This window comes from Pongo pygmaeus, chromosome 22 (genome assembly GCF_028885625.2).
Source record: "Pongo pygmaeus isolate AG05252 chromosome 22, NHGRI_mPonPyg2-v2.0_pri, whole genome shotgun sequence".
In the NCBI taxonomy this organism is placed as follows: Eukaryota; Metazoa; Chordata; class Mammalia; order Primates; family Hominidae; genus Pongo; species Pongo pygmaeus.
Window position 1 is genome coordinate 34,569,084 of NC_072395.2, and position 22,228 is coordinate 34,591,311.

General features: G+C 34.3%; 1 long non-coding RNA gene across 1 annotated transcript in view; it reads right to left on the reverse strand.

The window, feature by feature from the left end:
• The window catches only part of LOC129022495 (uncharacterized), a 78,361-nt gene that overhangs the window by 18,673 nt on the left and 37,460 nt on the right, over nt 1-22,228 (reverse strand). The window contains exons 3-4 of the long non-coding RNA XR_008496444.2: nt 6,591-6,754; nt 4,866-5,081 (exon numbers count right to left, since the gene is read on the reverse strand). This is a non-coding gene — a long non-coding RNA (uncharacterized LOC129022495). The remainder of the gene's footprint in view (nt 1-4,865; nt 5,082-6,590; nt 6,755-22,228) is intronic.

The window sequence follows — 22,228 nt, forward strand, 5'->3', positions numbered from 1 at the left end:
GCTGGACGTGGTGGCCTGGGCCTGTGCCTGTAATCCCAGACACTTTCTTTATCCCCTCCACATTTTCTTTATCCCCTCTACCTTTGATGGGCATCTAGGCTGATTCCATGTCTTTGCTATTGTGAATAGTGTTGCAACAAACATAGGAGTGCATGTGTGTTTATGATAAAATGATTTATGTTCCTTTGGATATATACCCAGTAATGAGATTGCTGAGTTGGATGGTACTTCAGTTTTTAGGTCTTTGAGGAATGGCCAAACTGTCTTCCACAATGGTTGAACTAATTTACCCTCCCACCAACAGTGTATAAGTGTTTCTTTTTCTCCACAACCTTGGCAGCATCTGTTAGTTTTTGAGTTTTAATAATAATCATTCTGACTTGTGTGAGATGTTTCTCTCTTTGGTTTTGATTTGCATTTGTCTAATTATCAGTGATGCTGAGCTTCTTTTTATTTGATTGTTGGCTGAATATATGTGTTCTTTTGAAAAGTGTCCATTTATATCTTTTACCCACTTTTTAATGGAATTGTTTGTTTGTTTTGAAACAGGATCTCACTCTGTCATCTAGGCTGGAGGGCAATGGTGCAATCTCAGCTCACTGCAGCCTCTGTCTCCTTTGTTCAAGGGATCCTCCCATCTCAGCCTCCCAAGTAGCTAGGACTACAGGCACACACCACCACACCTGCTTTTTTTTGTTGTTGTAATTTTTATTTTTATTTTTATTTATTTATTTATTTTGTAGAGATGTGGTTTCACCATGTTATCCAGACTGGCCTGAAACTCCTAGGCCCAAGTGATCAATCTGCTTTGGCATCCGAAAGTGCTAGGATTATAGTTGTGAGCCACTGCGCACTGCCTGTTTGTTTTTTTTCTTGTAAATTTTTTTAAGTTACTTATAGATACTGGATGTTAGTCCTTTGTCAGATATATTGTTTGAAAAAATTTTCTCCCATTCTGTGGGTGGTATGTTTACTCTGCTGATAGTTTCTTTTGCTGTGCAAAATCTCTTAAGTATAATTAAATCCCACTTGTCAATTTTTAATTGCAATAATTTTTGGCATCTTCTTTATGAAATCTTTGCTTGTTCCTATGTCCAGAATTGTACCACCTAGGTTGTTTTCCAGGGTTTTTATAGTTTTGGATTTTACATTTAGGTATTTTTTAAATACTGAATTAATTTTTGTATATGGTAATAAGGAAAGGTCTAGTTTCAATCTTCTGCATGTGGTTAGCTAGCTATCCCAGGGCCATTTATGAAATAGAAAATCCTTTCCCCATTGCTTGTTTTTGTCAGCTTTGTCAAAGATCAGATGGTTGTAGTTGTGTGGCTTTATTTCTGGGCTCTCTATTCTGCTTCATTGGTCTAGGTGTCTGTTTTTGTACCATGACCAAGCTGTTTTGGCTACTGTAGCCCTGTATTATACTTCAAAGTCAGGTAGTGTGTTGGCTCCAGCTTAGGAGGTATCCTAAGCTAGATGTTCTTTTTGCTTTGGATTGCCTTGACTATTCAGGCTCTTTTTTGGATCCACATAAATTTTAAAATAGATTTTGCTAGTTCCGTGAAGCATGTCATTGGTAATTTAATAGGAATAGCATTTAATTAAAAAATTTCTTTGGGCAGTATGGCCATTTTAACAATATTGATCCTTCTAATCCATGAGCTGAGCATAGGATGTTTATTTGTTTGTGTCATCTCTGATTTCTTTGAGCAGTGTTTGTTAGTTCTCCTTGCATAGATATTTCACTTCCTTTATTACTGTATTCCCAGGTATTTTATTGTTTTTGTGGCAATTGTGAATGGGGTTGCATTCCTGATTTGGCTCTTGGCTTGACCCTTGTTGGAGTATAGGAATGCTAGTGATTTTTGTACACTGATTTTGTGTCCTGAGGCTTTGATGACGTTGTTTATCATCTTAAGGAGTTTTTGGGTCCTTACTATAGGATTTTCTAGATGAAGGATCATGTCTGCAAAGAGGGATATTTTGACTTCCTCTCTTCCTAGTTGGATGCCCTTTATTTCTGTCTCTTGCCTGATTGCTCTGGCTGGGACTTCTAATAATATGTTGAATAGGAGTAGTGAGAGAGGGCATCCTTGTCTTATTCTGGTTTTTGAGGGGAATGCTTCCAAATTTTGCCCATTCAGGTATGATGTTGGCTGTGGTTTTGTCATAGATAACTCTTACTGTTCTGAGGTATGTTCCTTCAATACCAAGTTTATTGAGAGTTTTTAACATGAAGAAGTATTAACTTTTATCAAAAGTTTTTTCTGCATCTATAATCATGTAGTTTTTGTCTTTATTTCTGTTTATGTGATGAATCATTTTTATTGATTTATTTATGTTGAGCCAACCTATCATCCTTGGGATAAAGCCAACTTTATTATGGTGGATATGGTGGATAAACTTTTTGATGTGCTGCTGGGTTTGGTTAGCAAGGTTTTTTTTTTGTTGTTGTTGTTGTTTTTGAGGACTTTTGCATCAATGTTCATCAAGGATATTGGCCTGAAGTTTTCTTCTTTTGTTGTGTTTCTTCCAGGTTTGGTATCAGGATGATGCTGGCCTCATAGATTGATTTAGGGAGGAATCCCACTTCCTCAATTTTTTTTGGAGTAGTTTCAGCAAGGATGGTACCAGCTCTTCTTTGTACATCTGGTAGAATTCAGCTGTGAATCCATCTGGTCATGGGCTTGTTCTTTGTAAAACTAGGATTGCAACTCCTGCTTTTTTTCTGTATTCCATTTGCTTGGTAGGTTTTTCTCCATCCCTTTATTTTGATTTTAAAGGTGTCACTGCATGGGAGATGATCTCTTAAAGATAGCATACCAGTAGGTCTTGGTTCTTTATCCAGCTTACTGCTTTGTGCCTTTTACTTGGGGTATTTAGCTCACTTACATTCAAGGTGAATATTAATATATATGCATTTATTCTGTCATCATGATGTTAACTGATTATTATGTAGACTTGTTTATGTGGTTACTTTATAATGTCACTAGTCTGTGTACTTAAGTGTGTTTTTATAGTGGCTGGTGATGTTCTTTCCCTTCCATATTTAGTGCGTCCTTCAGGAGCTCTTGTAAGGCAGGTCTGATGGTAATGGATTCCCTTACATTCTTTTCTATACTGGCTATTTCGTTCTTTCCTTTCCATGTTTAGTGCTTCCTTCAGGAGCTCTTGTAAGGCACGTCTGCTGGTAATGAATTCCTTTACATTATTTTCTATATTAGCCATTTTGTCTGTCAGCTCCTGCATTATTTTATTGTGATTCTTAGCTTCCTTGGATTGGTTTTCAATGCATTGCTCCTATCCATACTCTGAATTCAATTTCTGTCATTACAGCCATCTCAGCTTGGTTCAGAACCCGTGGAGAGGAGGTGGTGGAGGTGGTGTGGTCGTTGGAAGGAAAGAAGGCATTATGGCTCTTTCAGTTTTCAGGGTTCTTGCACTGGTTCTTTCTCATCTTTTTGGACTTATGTTCCTTATGTTCCTTCAATCTTTGAAATTGTTGCCTTTTGGGTGCATTTTTTTTCTTTTATCCTATTTGATAATTTTCAGGACATAATTGTGGTATAAGGTGAATCCAGCCAACTTGCTTCATTTCTGGAAGATTCTAGGTAGCCAACACCCAGCTACCAAACTCTTGGATTGCCAGCTTTAATTCTGGGGAACTTGTATCCAGCGAACTTTGTTGTTTGTCTCCTTGAGGTTACGAATCCCTTTGCACTGAGGGAGCCATGGTGCTCTCCAACCACTGGTCCCTACATTCTGATGGGTGGTACCAGTCAAAGACTTTTCTAGTTTGGTGACAATGGTATGCATCCTCATTTGCGTGTGCCAGCAGCAGCAGCACAGTGGGCTGCATGCTGGTCAGCTACAGCAGGGTGTTAGCGGGTGCCTGCATGCCTGTCTCCACTCAAGTGTAGACTACAGTGGCAGAGGAAAGGCAACTTATGGGGGCAGGGGCCCCTGCTGGCGATTGTATTTGCAGCAGTGTTGGCAATAGGGGCGGGCGCTGATGGGCACAGGTCTGTGTGCATTCTCTTTGTGTTTTCTATGTGCCACAGGCAGGGGTGGTCACTTAGGGTGCGGAGGTCTGCTGTTCCTTGTGCCTAGTTTCATTCCCATGGCAGTGTTGGCAAAAAGGCCAGTGATGGTCGGTGTAGGACCGGTTGGCTCTGGGACCACCAAGGTTCTAACTGCCATGGTGGTGGTAGGTGGTGTGGACTGCACTCTTCTTGCAGCAGTAGCATGGCAGGGTGCACTTTTACACATGTATGCTGGCAAGGTAAAGAAAGCAAAACCCATCTGTGCACATATGTGTCAGCAAAGTGATGCGAGTGTTTGCTGTAGACCCACGGGAAGCTGTAGTGTGGGGTGGGAGTGGGCAGGCTGGTGTGTGGCCATGGCAGCTGTGCTTCTGGAGCTCTTCCCCCCCTGTCATGGAAGGCCTGCCAGCACAGAAGCTATGATGCAGGCCCTCAGGGTACCTGAGGCTTCCCAGCAAGCAGGTGCTGCCAGCCTCAGGCCCTGGGAGAGGCCAGCAAACCAAAGGGTGCTCATGTTGGGCCAACCTTGTCTGATGGTCAAGACCACTGTGCAGAGTTCAAGTCCGACTGTTTCCTTAGAACTAAAGTCTCCTATGAAAGCTTGTGAAGCATAGAGGGATGGCAGTCCCTGACCGTGCTCCGCTACAGATGTTCTCACACCAAACTCCGTAGGTTCCACATCAGCTGGCTTGCTGCCCCTACCACTTCTCTAAGCAGCTCTGGCTGCCAACCTGAGTGTCCATGGTAGTTGAGGGGCCTCCTGCAGCTGGAATTCCAGAGGTCTGTGGTTAGAACAGGTTGCTCCTTGCAAGTTCAACTCACACGTTCCCTGAGAGTCCTTGGGGGCCAGGAACAAGTCCTGGCGCATGGTAGCCCCGTGCAATGTTCCTCCCGTTTCAGCCCAGCTTCCTTCTGCGTCTTCCCTCTGCCACTCCTGATGCCTTCCATCGGATGATTTGTTAAGAGTGTGCCAGTTGTCTCAGTCCCTTGCTGGCGGCAGTTCCACCGGCTGTGTCTAGTCGGCCATCTTGCCCCAAGCTAAGAGTGTTAAGCAGAGAAAGAAAACAGAAATAGAAAATAAATTACATAAGAATTGGAATAAAACATATGACTGTAATTTTTCAAACAAATTATTGTCTAAAAATCCAAAGGCAGGTGTAACTTATAGAATTCTTATAATTAAACGTCAACTTTGATATTGGCTATAGATACAAGTTAAACTTGACGTGAAAACCAAGTTTATTTCTATATGGAAGCAATAATATTTGGAAAGTGAAATTTTAGAAGAAAGATAGCATTTATAAATGTATGAAGGGATTAGAATTGAACCTAATGAGATGTATATCTACAGAGAAAATTGTAAATTGTATAAATTTCATAAATAAATAAAGTCATATCGAGTTTATGAATTGAAGACATTGCAAAGACAGCAATTGTTTCTAACACAATCATGGATTCAATACAGTCCCACAAGTGCAAGCAGTATTTATTGTGAACATTTACCAACAAATCCTAAAATTTACAAGAGATAAAAAATGGTCAGGAAAAGTCAGGAAACATTTTTAAAACAACAAGATGGAGAATCTATTCTACTAGAACACATGGCTTATTACATACTACAATAAGCACAGAAATGTGATATTAGCACAATGGTAAACTAAAAAATTGAACAGAATAGAATCTCTAGAAACAGACAGGTATAAATGGAACTAATTTATAACAAAGAAGAATAATGAGTACAGGGCCATTTTTAAAATAAAGAGCTGTGGGTCAATAGGATAATGGCAGCCCTACCTCCCCTTGATTATCAGGGTTAATTACTCTTGACAGCATGCTGGCTTTTTTTATTGCCTGTTCATCTTTGGCAGTGCAGTACATAACAGTATTTATGGGTCCCATCGTCATATCTGTACCACCATATCTCCTTTGCTGTAAAGTGACTCTTTTGTTTTAAAAAATGGTATTGATGGATTATCAGATCACATTTCAAACATTCAATAAATTCTTTGATATTAGTGCTTACAATGCCTTGCACAGAGGAAAGAAAGATACATGTTATAATAATGACAAACCAACTTTCCTTCCAGGTTGAGAGTGTTGCATGTACCAGATTTTTATGAAGTAGCTGGAAATTCTCCTTGAAAAATCATACCCTGTCAAAGGTCTCTGTTTCTTAGATATTTGGTATTCTGCAGCAGCATTAACTAGATTAGCTTTTGTGGGTGGGAAGTTATGCTGTTAATCCATGGATATTCTGTATCTCTAACACTATGTTCACTTCACATATGTACTTTGTGCCTGCTATGGGGTAGCCAGTGACAGAACCTGGATAATGAGAACTTGCCAAGTCATCGCTTCTGTGTGGCTTTTTGGGACTGACTCTTCTATGATGAATCCTTACTGGTAAACTTAAAATGCAATACAAAGATCTTCACAATTTGTTCCAACTCACATAGATACACCCACGTTTCTTCCACAGACCTCTTTTCGTGTTCTTGATAATCATCTATGTTATTTCTCATTACCCATAGGTTCATTCATTCTTACCTTAGGACGCTTCTATTTCTGCATAAGTTGGAATAATCAGGCTTGCGGCTTGACATTCTGCTTTTTAGGAAGATTACCCCAAATAAGAGATATGCAGCAGGGATACAGCAGGTTCATTGGAGACTCATGATAACAACAACTATCTGGGAGTGAAGGAAGCAGAACTGGAACAACAGAAATGTTGAACTAAGATACAGTTACAAAGATAACTACAGAAGTAATAGAAATTGGCATGAAACTTCAGAATTTCCCAGAAAGAGAAAATGGCATGGAATTTTGAATTCCAGATAGATTAATAAATGGGATGCAGAGTGCCCCCAAGAGGGGGCATAAAATGAAAGAGCAAACTTCCTTGTGCAGACTGCATTTTCCTGTGAACTAGTAGCACTAAAGACTCCTAGTACCTGGGAAAATGGTGCCTTTACCCTGGAGGAAGAATATGAGAAGCACAACAAAGCATCCACTTTGGAAGAACATTGGTGTAAATGGAGATAATGTGAAAGGTCACCACATAAATGGGAATAGTTTTGAAGACTGCTGACTTTTTGAAATATTCTTTCTTAATAATTTAATCAAGAAACAAATGTAAAAGCACTTTGGACATTATAAGCATCACACCAATATAAAGGGCTGTTATTATTGAAAAAAAAAAAAACTTCAGGGCAATATCTATCTTTATTTAACTGATGTACTATTGAAAAGAAGCTATTGTCAGCAGGCACATGAGTCAGTTAAATAATTTAAAGCTTAGCTATAGTGGCTAATGAAAATGTAAGAAAGAGCAAGTATCTTCTTTGCCTGCTTAAAATGTGTCAATCCACCTTTAAGATTTTTACTAAACTAGGTATAACTAAACTTTTTAGATTCATCACAAAACTTGACAGCAATGAGGAATTTCAAATTTTTAGAGCATCTTTTAATACTATGGTACATTGTTACAATTAATAAACTATAATAAATTAGGTTAATAAATTACAATAAATAAGGTTGATGCATTATTAACTGAAGTCTCTACTTTATTAAGATTCCTTAGTTTTTATGAAGTGCCATTTTTCTGTCTAAGAATATCATTCAGAACACCACATTACATTTAATCATCATGTTCCTTAACCTCCTTTTGGCCATGACAGTTTCTCAGACTTGTTTTTTATGACCTTGACAGTTTTGAACACTACTGGTCAGTTATTTTAAAGAACGTTTCTCAACTGGAAATTTTCTGATGTTTTTATCATGACTGTTCTTGAGGTTATGTGTTTTCAGCAGAAAAATAACAGAGGCAAAGTGTCATTTTCATAATATATCAAGGGTATATGTCATCAACATAACCTATCACTATTTATAATTATATTAACCATCTGACTGAGGTATTGACTGTCAAGTATAATGATATTTGACACTGTTTTCTAAACTGTAAAACATACTTACAGTCAACCACATGACCTTATGTAGCACATCACTTAATTTTTGAAAGTCTTAGATATCTACCCATCAGTAAAATGGGAATAAAGATGACTGCCTCCAATGTTTTATGTAATAAACAACATAAATAATAAATTTATAACCACTTGGTATGAATAAAACTTAAAAAATGTAACATGTTACATTCACTGTTTAACGTTTATTGAGTACTTTGTGGGTGAAATTCACCATTGTATTAGCTATGAGTAATTATGCAAACAAACAGACATGGTACCTAACTTAAAAATTTTATGTTTAAAGGGAAAGAGCATGCACATAAATCACTATAGTATAAGCAAAGGAAGAAAAAGCAATTCTGTTTATAAATTTCTCTCTAAAACTAAAAATCAAGAAGTGTGTGATATATTAGAAAGTAATGTACAGAGTACCTCATTTAATCTGCTCACACAACCCTGTGAAAAAGGAGGTTTTTTTAAATTTAATTTTTCAGGAGAAAAAAGCAGAAGCCTTGAGAAAAAATGCTTTAGTTTCGGGGGAAAAATATATCTAAAATCATGACATATTTTAATGTGTTTCTCCAATTTCAATCTGACACTGAAAAGTCTTTCTTATTAGATGATCACCATCAGCCAAACTTTCAATTTATTTTCTAAAGAACAGTTGGAGGAAAGATATGGTTGAAAAGCAAAATGTTTTCAAAGGTCATGAAAAGGGGAATGCTGACAAAAGAGAACAGGACATTCTCCTAGGGAGTGCCTTACATGATAATTTAATTTCTTAAAACACTCAGATGAAAAAGAGATCTTTTACCCTGGTTTTTTGCCTGCAGAGACTGGTAAGGCCAAGCTCTTCCAGTAAGCAACCAAGCATGAAAAATAATTTAACATATTAGAAACTACTGTTTAGTCCTATGCTTTGGCAACTTATTTTTCTATTAACTTACGAGCCCTTTAAATCTAGCTACTTCAGCACTGGAGCTTATTCACAGGTAATATTATAAATATTCAGTTTTTGTTGAAAATTTGAATACCTGACTGAAATTAGAAGACATTTATAAGTGAATAAATGAAGAAACAAATATGCTGAAACAAAAGGACAGAAAGACAATTAACTGTAAAATAATTTATAGCTATTACGTTAAAGCACATGATTCTTTACAAAGTTGATTGGAATTAAGAGAGATATAATTTATATTAAAAATCTTTCTTTGTGTTTACTAGATAGTATAATATTGCTAAAAGTTAATTTTGTATACATGTAATTTGGAAATGTATTAGTTTATGTTTTTCTTTATGCCTGATAATCCACAATGGATAAAAAGATGATGTCACATTTGAACATTACATCTGAATTTCTGTCCTTTCCAAGATGTAGATATAATTGTCTCTCTGATATGGAATGGAGAGACTCGTATGTAGGCGTTTTGAGTTTACAAAGAAATTCCAAAATTTACCTGCTGTTACATCAGAGAGTATTTCAATTTCTGACAAAGTCTGAACACATTGGCTGGCCATCATCTTCCTTGCTCTTTAGTTAAACTAGTCTATGTGCTAAAATAAAGGAAAAGAGCAAAATGATGAGAGGAAAATCAGTCAGTTTAGTAAAGCTGGTTTCTCTCCTACTTTTTTGTACTTTACATTATTCCTTTTATGTTTATAATTACACAACATAATTACTTTGAGGGATTTATGTACAGAAAATATATTTTTGGGAAAAAGATAATATCCATAATTGTGTATCCATTAATAATAGATTTAAAGAGAGATACAACAATAATGAATATACTTTGATGAACCTATTGGATATCAGTTGAGTAGAAGAGTCAGAAAATTGTATCACAATAAGGAGAACATTGGTACTATTTTTCAAGGATTTGAAGTGATGCATAAATACGGCTTCTAGTACATAAGATGGTGGTTCAAGCCATTCTGTTTTGTAGATAGCATATAGTTGGAAGGTGCTTTGTTTTTATTTTCTATTTTATCAACTGTAATGTTTATAGCACATATAGTTAATATGATTAAAGTATGGTTGGCTTTAAATTTACCAGTGTGCTGTTTTTAGTTTTGACCCAGAAGGAACCCAGTATGCATTTCCAGAGTTCTTTTCTTGCTTGTTTCTTTCCACAGCTCTGCCTTGCTATTTCCTGTAGTCTCAGCCTCCCTAAATTCTGACATTTTTTTCTTCTACTGGAAATCTGCTAAACTCAATTTAGGTTTTCTTCCCAAGCCAATATTCTGGAAGATGTCTCCAAGCAGAAATATGGTGCAGCTGTGTTGAAAAACCTGTGTTGACAAATATTTGGAATATGAAAACTTACTGGTTGGTACATAAAATATGACACTTTGGGCAACTATTTATTTATTTTTTTAAAGTTATATACTTAGCATATAATGTTTTGCTTCCATTCCTAGACATGTACCCCCACCAAAAAGACAGCATATTTATACACAAAAACTTATTTTCACATATTTACAGGATTTTTACTTTTCACTAATTCCAAACTGAAACCAACCCATATGCCCATCCACATGTATATGGGTAAATCCAACTTGTTATATTTGTACAATGTAATTCTACTCAGCAATACAAAGAAACAAAATACTGGTAAACCACAACATGAATAAATCTAGGTTATTTTGCTAAGTGAACCTAGTCAGACATAAAATAACATAAATAGCAGATCTTAAATTTAGTAAAAGTTAATAAAATGTAAGCAAATCATTAGTGGTTACATAGATCCAAAGTCAGTGGAAAGAATCAATTAGCAAGAGGCAAAAGGAATCTTTAGGGGATTATGACAACATTCTGTTATCTTAATTATGTCAGTGACTTTATGAGTATATACATCTGTCACAACTCATCAAAATGTGCACTTTACATGGATGAAATTTATTATATTTGACTTAATGAAACAATGTGTGAGGAATAGAACACCTAGATTAAGTTAAATTGTCATTTAATTCATTGCTTCAATCTAGAAGTGATTTTTATAGAGTAATATTAACATGTTATGAGACCTTATGTAACAGGACTTTTGCATATTACAGACATTATTTTATCTTTCATGAGCATAATACAATCATAAGAGTGAGGGAAATTATGTACTTATTTCTTTAAAAGCTTCTTCAAAGTCACCTTACAATATTAAAAGCAAAAATCAAACATACACTATAAATCTAATCATGAATAAATGTCAAACAAAGAAATATTGAGATTTGACAGCAGTTTGTTCTTAAATAGTTCAAGGCAAAAATGTCATTTGTACTCATTCTTTTGTACACTTGAAATTATTTACAAATTTTAAAGTGAGGACTATAAAGAAAACACAAAATCAATCATATTGGAAATAAAATTCATGTTAATTTTTATGATATACTATTACAATTGAGATTTTTGTTTTGTGAACACATAAAGCAAAATACTGCCATTATTTTTGTGAGGAAAAAGTGTAGATCCTGAGTATAAGACTAGAGAAATAATCTTTTTTGGAAATGAAAAAACACAATATTTTTAAAGCAACAGTGTAAACAAATTATACTGAACTACCATTCTAACTATCAATTTTCTTCTAAAAGTGTGATTTGCAAAAGATGAATTATATTCTCTTTAAGCAGGAAAAATTTTATGCAATTTCTTTAGGGGTTTGAAAAACAATTACTGCTTTATTTCAGTTGCCTTTATGATTTTTGTCTCTTCTAATTTAGTCAGTTCTTACATAAAAACTATGTTATTTATGTAATTTTTGTATTTTTACTACTAACTCTTGCTTATTTTCTTCCCAAATGCTGCAAAACATATCTCATATAAAGTCTCCTTAATAGACATAGGAGACATGATTATGTTGCATGATGAATACTACTTGATGAAAAAAATTCATTGAGTTTTAATTACAATTTTCAAGGGTACGATAATGTCACCCTTTTTTTCATAAATATTTCCTTCTCTTTTGACTTTTTCTCATATCTTAAAAATCTATTTTATATCTCTATCTATACACATACATACATATATATGTATGTCTGTGTGTGTATACACATGTAAAATTACAGATTTTTGTTATGAACTAAATATTTATGTCCACCCAAAACTCATATGTTGAAGTCTAATCCCCAATGCAATGGTGTTAGAGATGAGGCCTTTGGGAGGTGATTAGGATTACATAAGGTCATGAAGGTAGATCCCTCACAAGGAAGATTTGTGCCTTTATAAGAGTCATGAAAGAGCTTATTTCCCCTCTTTATTCTTTGCCATGTGAAGATACAGTGAGAAGTCAGCAGTCTGCAGCCTGGAAGAGAGCCTTCACCAAAACCTGATCATCCCTCAATCTTTGATTTTGAGGATCCAGAAATGTGAAAAATGTATTTCTGGTTTTTATAAGCCACACACTCTATGGTACTTTATTATAGCAGCTGGAATTTACACAAAAATATGTCTTTAACTAAAAGACTTCATTGTTAAACAGGAAAGATGTATATCAAGCAGATACATCACTCTTAGGAAGAGGGCCTTTTTGGTCTGGATGGGAAATCTAAGCACACTCGGCAACAGGTGGCAGAAGCACACTGGACCAACATGCAGATCCAGCCTTGAAAAATACCAATTGGGAGAAATTGAACAAATCACCTAACCTCTTTCATTATTTGTTTTGTTGACTTGTTGAATGTGAGTAATAACAAATTTGAAAACTTGTGGTGAGTACTGAAGACAACATATGCAAAATTGAGTTGATAAACTGTAATTTTCAATATTTACATTACTATAAATGGAGAGGAAAAGACTCTAACCTACTTTAACCTTCAATTTTCTTGTAATTATAGTACTAATTAGAGGATCATTGTAGCTATACCCCAAGCTGGGTAAAGGTTAGTGATACACACTCACAGTTTTTGAATTGATTTCAACCATAAACTGAAGGAGTGGAGAGAGCAGGCTGAAAAGCACACTCTGTAGTTGGGCCAGCACTCTCTGTTCTGGAATTTCCTCCATCAGTCCCATGTTTCTTTCTGCATTTATATATTTTATTATAACAGCATGAATCAACATAATCACCACATTTAAATAAAAACATCTTTCCAGGCACCATGAATTTTTGACATAATTATTAAAGTATACATGAGAAAGGAAAATGAAAACACTATTACAGAAATAAAAGATAATTGAATATTAAAATATCCTGCAGTAATACAGTAAAAGAATAGAGATTCTATAAGTCAGAGAAGAAAAATTCCTCCACCAAATTTTTTAATTCATCTTAAGTGTCATTGATTTAAGTCTGTCGATAGCTAAATTTCAATTTACTTAAAATTTATTTGGAAATTGAAGAGAGAGTAACATTTGCAGTTTTTAGCAACTTATGTTCTTGTTGACTACTTAAAGGAATTAGTTATTTGAGGCCGGGCACAGTGGCTCATGCCTGTAATCCCAGCACTTTGGGAGGCCGAGGAAGGCAGACCACCTGAGGTCAGGAGTTAAAAACAAGCCTGGCCAACATGGTGAAACCCCGTCTCTACTAAAAATACAAAAATTAGTCAGACACGGTAGCGGGTGCCTGTAATCCCAGCTATTCGGGAGGCTGGGGCCGGAGAATAGCGTGAACCCGGGAGGCAGATGTTGCAGTGAGCCGAGATCGCGCACACTGCACTCCAGCCTGGGAGACAGAGTGAGACTCTGTCTAAAAAAAAAAAAAAATATATATATATATATATATATATACACGTTATTTTATAGTTACACAAGGAGGAAGTAAGGATAAACACGGCTTTAGCAATAAGAAAGTGGTCAACAGGATATATATATTTTTTTGAGACGGAGTCTCGCTCTGTCGCCCAGGCTGGAGTGCAGGGGTGCGATCTCGTCTCACTGTAGCCTCCACCTCCTGGGTTCAAGTGATTCTCCGGCCTCAGCCACCCAAGTAGCTAGGACTACAGGCGCCCGCCACCACATCCAGCTAATTTTTGTATTTTTAGTAGAGATGGGGTTTTACCACTTTGGTCAGGCTGGTCTCGAACTCCTAGACCTTATTATCTGCCCACCTCAGCCTCCCAAAGAGCTGGGGTTACAGGTGTGAGCCACTGCGCCACCCAGGATTTTTAAAGATTTAAAACATTCATTGAATCTACAATTTTCCAATTTAATATATGTTTTCAGTGGTTATTAATTATAGCATAGGATATTTGAGGATTTTGACGTAAAAAATATTTTAGTGTGACAAAATGAAATTTAGCTCTTAAAAACAATACAGAAAATTTTCTTCTTGGCATTTAAAAACCAAGATTCTGGATATCCAGCTGATTAGGTTTAATGTAAAATGCATTAGTGTGTAGTGCTGAGCATTTCAGAATGCTTTTATCAAGAGGTCCAAACAAACACAGTGGGTCATAATGTCAAATCAGTGGAATAATTCATGAACCAACTCATCCTCTGACTTACTGACACTTACCAAGCTGTTGCCCTTAACCCCTAGCAAACCTATCTTAGAAATTAGAGGTTTACAAAGGAATATATATATTTATACACACACACACACACATTTAACAGAGAAATATATAGAGAAATCATTCTTTTTACATATATGTGAAATAAATATATTTCTATTTTTACATGTATGTATATTCTTTCTAGAAAATATATATTTAATAAACTTATAATTCTTGATTACATAAAGTAAAAATGTAATATGTATTAAGTATATATATTTAGTACACTTCTTATCTTTGAGTACATCTCATACGTTTTCTTATATTCTTAGTTGCATATGAATTAATTGCTGAAACTGTTTGTTTTTGAACTTGATTGAAGATGGAGGTAACTCATTTTTATTCTTATTTTTGACCACTGGCTCTTTTAGGATGCCTCCCTGTCTTTTCCTCCTACCCTCAAATATAAATATATAGTTATTTTCCTTGCCTAGGGCCTCATTCTAAACCAACATACAAATAAATTTACAAAGGAAAAAATAAAATATGTATTATAACAGGCAAAGTGATTCTTGAGTTATTATGGTAATAAAAACAATAAATTTCCTTATAATATCAATTTATTAATCATGTACCAATCTGATACCAAGACACATTTCAGACAAAAATCCAGTTTTTCAATAGATTCAATTATAACCAACTAATCAGAGAATAAAGGACAAGCACTGTGGACATAAATTGTTTTTCTCCTTTCTGCATCAAGAATACTTACACCTCTTTTTTTAAACAAAGAGGATCATCAGTGATAATACCTAATTACAATATATATTTTCCTATTTAAGTTGTAGAGAGATATGCTTTTCTTTTCTATTCTTCTTCTATAGTTACTATTACAAAGTAATGAACAATGAAACATTGTAAGGATGTATGGAAATTTGTAAACATTGATAACAATGAATCTTTTCATTCTTCCCGATTGTTGTAACATATATATTATGCTTGACACTATAGTGCCCTGAGACTTATGGTAACATTCTCTTCTAGATATAGTAGATCATATCTGCATACTAAATACAGTAGATCATATCTGTGTGAAACATGCAGCAGCTTGGGGTCAATAATAGGCATGCACTTCTGAAATCTAAATGTTCATGAGTCCCATAAACCATAACCTGAAACAAGAAAATTTGAGTACCTATGCTGCAACTACTACTTTCAATATTTTATTAACGATTTACAAAACCATGAATGATGCTTTACATTATTTAATTCTGCTTTTTCAAAAATGAATCTATAACATGTAGGAGTCTACAAAACTCACAATAGTATTGTTGAAAAACTAACTACTTATTCCAAACTCCCTACTCCCACCATTCTGCGATACTTTTATTTTCCTTGTTGAAACTCTCACATTCTAGAAAGTGTGGACTCAGCTTAGGGCCTAGTTAATGCCGGTGACGAAGAAGAAATTCAGTAGATTTTAGCTAAAATAATGTATACAAATATATTAATTTATTTATTAATGGTCTTATAATGGTTATAATAGCAATTGCTCACCAGATCACCAAATATGCGGTTTTATTGTCTAATATAATGTTAATTTTAAAATATATAATATATATTTGTATAAATATTTTCAATACAGTTATTGAGTACATGGCAGCATTTTTTAAATGTAAAGAATAATAAAACTAAAAAATGATATATGAAAATTTATCTCTTCAGGAAAATGCAAAAAACAATAAATATGTTTAGACATTATTGTATGTCTTAGTTTATGCTGTTATAAAAAAATCCATAGAATGGGTGGCTTCACCTAGATAAATTCATTTCTAATAGTTCTGAAGGCTGGGAAGTCAAAGGTCAAAGTGACAGCAAGTCTGTTGTCTAATGAGGACACTCTTCCTGATTTTCAGATAGCCCTCTTTTTGTAGTATTCTCACATGGCAGAAAGCAGAGTTACAGCAAGCTCTCAGGTCTCTTCTTATGTAGACACTAATCTAATTCCTGAGAGCTCCACCTTCACAACTTAAATACCTCCCGAAGTCCCCACCTCCTAATATCATCACATCAGGAATCAGGACTTTAACATATGAATTTTGAGGGACACAGACATTGCCCATAACGCTACATCCCTGGCTGCCCAAAATGTATATCCTTGCATGCCAAATACATTTATTTTACCCTAATAATCTCCAAAAAGTCTTAATTCATTCCAATATCAGCTATAAAGGGTAAAGTCTAAAGTCTTATTGGAACATCATCTAAATTAGGTAGAGATAATACTTGAAGTGAGATTCATTCTAAGGCAAAATTCTCTGCAGCTGTGAGCCTGTGAAACCAAACAAGTTGTCTCCTTCAAAAATATAATTGTAGGACAGGCATAGAGAAGACATTTCCATTTTTTAAAGGGGAAAATAGGAAAAAAGGAAGGAATGATGTGTCCCAAGCAATTCTAAAATGTAGCAAGGAAAACTCTATGAGTTCTTAAGGCTTGAGAACAATCTCCTTTGGCCTGATATTTTGCCTTTCATACCCACTGGGTTAGTACTGTTATCCCCACAGCTCAGTGCCCCACGCTGTGGCGATCTGTAGTGGCCGCACCTATGCTGAGGCTCTTCTGGGTAGGAGGTCATGCTCCAGGAATGTGCAGGGTGGCTTTGCCTCCGCAATTTCTTTAGGAAGCCTTCTGCCCTGATGAAAGTTAAACAATGTCCCTGATGATCTCTGAATCACTTTCAGTGATTCTTCCTCCCTTTTCTTGAAGAACAGCACACATTTCTTGAAGAAGAGCACACATTTACAGCCTTGCTTCATTACATCTCATTTTCCATGTTTCCTTTAGTCCTAGTGTTTTGCTGGAATCATGCTATCTCTATTCTGGGCTTCTATTGAGAGAGCTGGGAGTTTCTGGTTCACGCCCACACTAATCTCCTTATCAAATGGTTGGTTTGCCACACCATTACTGTTCTCCTCCAAACAAACACTCATTCACATTATGTGTGTGTATATATATACACATGTATACACATATATACACACATGTATATGTATATATGCTTTAAATGTTTTAAATATTTAAGTCCTGGGTTTTTTTGGCTTAATTTCTTTTCCAATTCATTTATCTTTTTCATTTTATTGTAAACAGTCAGGTGAAATGAAACCATTCCTTAAATATTTTGGTTAGAAATGCTTTGAGTTAAATATTCAATATCATAGTTTAATAATTTATACATTCTACCTTCTGCAAAACATTACTACACAAACACAGTTCAGACAAGTTCTTTGCCACTTTATATCACAGGTTATCTATCTGCTTTCTAATAACATCTTGCTTATTCCCATTTGAGACCTTATTAGAATGACCCTTATAACCCATATTTCTACTAACATTCTCTTCATGATTACTTACATGTTTTCTAAGAAGATGAACACTTTCTCGACAACTCCACTCTTCCCTTTCTGAGCTCTAACCAGAATTGCCTTTAGAAAGGTCCTTCATGGCAGTATTAGCTTCTTTTAGCATTTACTCAAAACCCTTCCAATTTCTATCCATAACCTAGTTCCAAAGCTACATTTATGTTTTTAGGTATTTCTTACAGAACCATCCCACTCTCGGTACTAATTTCTCTCTTAGTCATTCAGTCCATAACATTATCTGAATATAAAACTAATATACTCAATTTAAGATGCTGTGAAAATTGGAGTAATATAGTCTTATAAACTGAAATTTTTCTCTCATAAATATGAGTCAAATACTCAAATATTTCAGTATGTTGAACATTAAAAAATTAAATGTATTTTTGGTAGATCACACTGTGATTAAGAATAATTTAATATATGAGAAAAATAATGTTAAAGTAACTATAAATCCCATCCTTCAGGTCTAAATCATCATGAGCATTAGATAAAATTCATTTCTAACATTTTCCATACCTATTACAGATAGAAGCATTGATAGGATAAGAAAAAGAAAGAAAAGTTTTACTTAAAACAGATTGCTACTTTGTGTGATGTTTTCCAATCTAGTTATTATATTTCTTAGATCCTAGAAGAAGAAATGGAAGTGTATGCAAAGTAAGTATTTTTAATAATGTTTAATTACTGAATAGTTATTAATGACATTAAAAACCCCACAACACTATGAGTGAATAGAAGCAAATATGAAAAACTTAATACATTAAGCAAATTAAATACTGGTACTTTCTGTCACTCTTAGCTTCATGTAAACTTATGTTTCTCATTACTCCAATTAACAGTGCTCTTAAAACAATGATATTTGTAATGATAGTGCCTCTGGAATTGATGTGGGTGAAAGAAACATTGGTTTTAGAGTGAGACAATTATGAGTTCTAAACTGTCTCCAACACTCTCTATCGTCCATGGACTATTTTAAATACTTCAACCATAGTTTACTTATTTTGTTTCTGATATAGGATAATGAATTACAAACACTTTTTTTTCAGTTTTAAGAGTTACAAAAATAACAATCTATTATTTCTTTGTAAAAATAACTGAATGAGTGTCTCTCCAGGGAGGTACATCCTGAGACTTAGAACAAGAGGACTCACTTGAATACAGACATCATAAATTATGATTTTCTTAATGAAAATTGACTCACAAAATCATTATATTATATGAGAAATATGCATCATTATTTAATGAATTATTATTCTAACTACCTTTGAAATACTTAAGAGTTAAACTATTTTTAAGTTTTAAGCAGTAAAATTTGAATTCAATCAGTATATCAAGAATTTATAATTAGCATATGACAAGAAAAGAAAGCCCTTCTAGAATAAATTAAATGAATATGAAATAAACAATTTTAAAATAAGGTATAAGACCTCATGTAAGCTTTCCAACATAAACACAGAGATACGTCATTCTGTAGGGAACCAGAGTTTCTTCAGAAACAGATTTCACACCATTAACGTTTTCGGGAACATCAGGCAACTTGATGAGATGGTGTCCCAAAATGACATATTGAAAAACAATTGAAAGCAATTTAAATAATCACTGAATTTTTTGAAGATATAACATATATTTCATAATTATCTGTTATTTATCCAAGAAGATAAAAAGGAAAAATTCAATGAAGAATCTTTGTGAAGGATAGAATCCAACCCAATATTGAGAAAGAAATTCATTACCTAAATGACTAATTTTTAATAGACTGCAGTTTTTATTTTATGTTTTCCTTGTAATAGATTAGAAGTAAATATTTTTATATTAACAAAATGTATTGCTAAAAACAGTACATGCAAATATCAGCTTAACAAATACTGAACCATAAAAACCATTTGGTTTATAGTTTTATGTATTCTGAGAAAGAAAATAAAATCTCCTCCGATACAGAGCATCCCATCAGGAGTGGAAAATACTAAGAACAAATTTGTAATTCAGTGAATCATTGCCTTGTATTTTTGAAAGAAATGATCTTAAAAATGTGAAGAATAAGCAGCAATATTTAGAGGGTACAGCCTTTGGGCAAAAAGCAATCTGCTTAAAAACAGAAGGTATCCTTTTATACATGGTACGGAAAGGAAAGAAGGAAGCAAAACGTGAAAATTAAGGGATCAAAAACATGATAAAAATGCAAGCAAACCAACCCCCAATACTAGCAAATAATGACTTTACACTTCAATTTAGCAAAAAAAGGAAAAGATAAATATGTTATATGATCAAAACATATACCTTACCCAAAATACTGACAAAAATTAAAAAAAAAAAAACAAGGACTATAATTGAATGCAAACAAATAGCAATGGATATAAATTTAACATTGATAACGGAACCAATGAAGACAAAAAGATAAATCAATTCAAGCAACTTCTGGATATAGTGCTCTGACTATTCCCTTGGAAGATTGCATCAGAGGAAAAAATAAACTGCTGAGTTATCTTGAATCTTAACTAGTAGAATTGTTAATAATTTTGTTTAGAACTGGAATATCATGAGTATTTATAAGCTCATAAATTATATATGTGTATGTAGACATATATTTGCATACATTATATATAAATACATATGTAACTACATGTATGTATAATATGTGTTTGTTATAAAACATGACTGAAAAATATTTTATTAGAAATTGTTAATGATTCAAAAGGCAATCTGAGAAATTTAAAAAGCATGGTTGAGATTCAAAATTCATTATGCTCCAACTTTTGAAGTTCTCCAACACAAAACTGAAACCCTGAAATTTAAAGTGACTGGGCTTTAGTTGCTCAACTTAGTGGCTGTGTTGAGGTTTCATTTTTTGTGTTTCTTCTGGCTGCTTCACAGTGAAGATTTAAGATTTAAACTAACAAGATATGAGAAAATTAAAATCTTTTTGCTGTTTTACTCGAAACAGGGTCTTGCTCTGTCACTTGACTGAAGTGCGGAGGTTCAATCACAACTCATTGCAGCCTTGACCTCCGAGGGGCAGATGATCCTCCCATCTCAGCCTCCTGGGGTAGCTGAAACTACAGGCATGCACCACCACACCCAGGTAATTTTTTGTAGAGATGGAGTTTTGCCATGTTGTCCAGTCTGATCTGGAACTCCTGGGCTCAAGCAATCTACTCGCCTTGGGCCTCCCAAAGTGTTGAGAGTATAGGTGTAAACCACTGCACCCAGCCAGAAGATTAAAATCTTAAGAAAATAATCAGAATGTTACAGAATCAAAGTCATTCCCTTTAATCTTTTCCGAGATTGTGCTGTTGTATAATTGTTAATAAATTCTACTCTATACAAATTGATTAACATTTTCATTTTTAACATGTAGGGATAGAATATTTACTTTCCAATAGAACACAGTAAAAGTCGTTCATTCCTAAGAGAAATAGAAAAAAATTGAATACAGGCAGGCAACATTATTTTACTATACAAAATATACTGGTTTGAAACAAGTATTTTGATGAGAGGTTTTGTGGAGCAAGCAACATTATTCGCTTTTAAAAAATGCCTGTTCATGGTTTCATCTACTCACTCCTTTTAGAATTGTTAATTTGGCATCGTGATAAGACAAGCTGTGAGATTCACCACATTTAAAATTAAATGCCAAAAAGAAAAAGAATGATTGTGCAGTGTATTTGAAACTGAGGAACATGAGCATTAATTACAAAACATTGAAAATATTTCATTGCACATTTCATTGGCTACATTGTACTTCTTAGCTGTAGAAGCCATAAAAACTTACTTATGCTCTTATTTCTAAAAGAATTGTAAATATAATCATATTTAAAAATTTTAAACAGAATTGTGTAGTCATTATGATGTAGTTTTAAAGTACATATGATTATTAAGTTAGAGTAGACACATTGTAAAAGGCATCCAAATTGGAAAAGAGGAAGTCAAATTGTCTCTCTTTGCAGATGACATAATCTTATATATGGAAAAAAATGAGGACTTCACCAGAAAACTTAGAACTCATAAACTCAGTAAAGTTACAGGATACAAAATTAACATGTAAAAGTCGGTAGTATTTCTGTAAAACAAATAACAAACTAGCTGAAAAAGAAATCAGCAAAACAGTCCTATTTACCATGGCTACATATATTAAATAGTTAGGAATAAATTTAACCATGGATATGAAAGATTTCTGCAATAAAAACTACAAAATGCTAAGGAAAGAAATTGAAAAGGACACAGACAAATAGAAAGACATCTCATGCTCATGCATTGGAAGAATTAATATTCCTAAAATGTCCATACTACTCAAAGCAAACTATAGATGCAATGCAATCCCTATCAGAATACCAAAGACATGCTTCACAGAAATAGAAAAAAAAAAAAATCCTAAAATTTATT